Source organism: Oratosquilla oratoria, chromosome 10, assembly GCF_046742065.1.
Source record: "Oratosquilla oratoria isolate Oo_2021 chromosome 10, ASM4674206v1, whole genome shotgun sequence".
Lineage (NCBI taxonomy): Eukaryota > Metazoa > Arthropoda > Malacostraca > Stomatopoda > Squillidae > Oratosquilla > Oratosquilla oratoria.
This window is the reverse complement of record NC_134786.1, coordinates 12,609,636-12,612,135: the sequence shown is the minus strand read 5'-3', so window position 1 is coordinate 12,612,135 and position 2,500 is coordinate 12,609,636.

Here is a 2,500-nt window from a genome sequence, read left to right as displayed (position 1 = left end):
ATGTCTACCATAACAACTTATCATACCTATTGCTAGACACACGAGAACGAGGAACCGATAGACAATGGAGAAATAAAAATCGAACGAAGAATATGGACTCGAATCGAGTTCGTTGTTTGAGTCTGGACGATTGACGTCATCAGGATGACAATAAAGGAACTAAAGTGAGTTTGGGGTAGGTCGCAAGATGAAAGACCGAAAAGTAATTTCCAATTTAGGCCTTTGAAATTATTAAGCTGTGTTAAATCTTAATATATATGGAGAAATAAAGTCTATATTGAAACGTATATGGTTTTCATCATTGCACGTACGTTGAATACTTTTATTTTCACTTTATTTTGTCACTAGCTCTCTTTCTCTTCTTGTGCAATTTCCCTTTGTCCCCATTCTGTATCCTAGAACATACAAAATTCAAAAAACTTACACACACGCACACATGCAAAAACACTTACACACACGCACGCAAAAACACGCACACGTAAGCACATATGAAAATAAGTATGACTGTTTAAGCACACCCGCTTGCGCGCGCGCGCACACACACACACACACACACACACACACACACACACACACACACACACACACACACACACACACACACACACACACACACACACACACACACACACACACACACATACACACACACACACACACACACACACACACACACACACACACACACACACACACACACACACACACACACACACACACACACACACACACACACAAACACACACATATATATATATATATATATATATATATATATATATATATATATATATATATATATATGTACACTTTACACACGCCAACTCACCTTCCCACCTATCATTCGTCTTATTCCTCCTTTGTCTCACAGACTGAAGAAGCCAGGGTCACAAAGAGACCAGTCACCTTTGAAATGCGATGTTTTATGCTTCCTCTCTCATTTGCATTCGTCAGGGTTCTTCTTCAGCGTCCCAGCTACACGAGTTTCAAGGTGACAGGTATGTGATGAGAAGAGATGGAAGAAGTGAGAGACGAGGAGGGTGGTAAAGGAAGAGATATGGGCAAAAGTAGGTTGATATGAATGAGTGAGAGGAAAGAATGGGAGGTGAATAGTCAAATATATGAGTTGTTAGGAAAGGGTAAGAATTGTTTTCGTCGTGCATGGTAGGTACTTTTTTTTATTTGGGAGTCTTTAGAAATAGGAAATATGCAATATTAGGATTTGAATTCAGAATCCTAGCACATTCTGGATACCAGAAGCACTTTCTCAATTTTTGGTTAACTTTTTAGAAACCATTTTGTTGCTAATATTGGAAATTTTGGATCCTTACATTCCCAGTGAAAAGGAATATCTGTATGTTGAGAAGCGTGGAGAAAAGTGTCATTTTTTGCTAGACTGATGCATGCTCGGGCACGATTCATTGACTTTATAAAGAATTCTTGGTTCTGTGAAAGAAAGTTGGAGAAAGAGGAGCAGGGACAGAATTGCAAGGAAGACATTTTTGGATTACCCGCAGCAAGAACTTCAATGGCTTCAAAGGTGAAAGATATTTTAGAATCTGGTATACTTAGGTACACAAATACACACACACTCACGGACACATACACACACACACTCACACACACACACACACACACACACACACACACACACACACACACACACACACACACACACACACACACACACACACACACACACTTACACACACACACACACACGTACACACACACACACGCACTTACACACACACACACACACACACACACACACACACACACACACACACACACACACACACACACACACACACACACACACACACACACACACACACACACACACACACACACACACACACACACACACACACACACACACACACACACACACACACACACACACACACACACACACACACACACACACACACACACACACACACACACACACACACGGAGAGTCCCCCATGAATGAGACCCCCCCCCCTCAATGAAGACAGGAAACAATAGGCACCCGAACTCCTGAAGACCCAAAACTGGAACTCACCTGCCTACTAGCGAAGCCAAAATTCCAAAGAGAACCTCTGTTCTGCCGAAGATGGGATGCCGAGGATGGACTGGGAGAGGGCCAGGGGAGCGGCTAGGGCAATGGAGGCCACCACGCAGAGGCTCTTGGCGATGACAGAAACCCAGAAGTCTTCTTCTTCTTCCATCCACGGAAGGGCCAAGGCACGCACCCAGGTCACTATCCGTTCGTCTCCTGAGGGCGAGAGAATGAGCAAGGGTTACCGCATCTGTAGGCTCTTATTGTTGTTGTTGTTGGTGGTGGTGGTGGTGGGGATGTTGGTGTCGTTGTTGTTATTGTTGGTGGTGTTTGTATTGTTGTTGGTGGTGGTGGTAGTGACAATGGTGGTGATGGTGAAGGTGTTGATGGTGTAGTTGATGGTGGTATTTGTGTTGTTGTTGTTGTTGTTGTTGTTGTTGTTGTTGTTGTTGT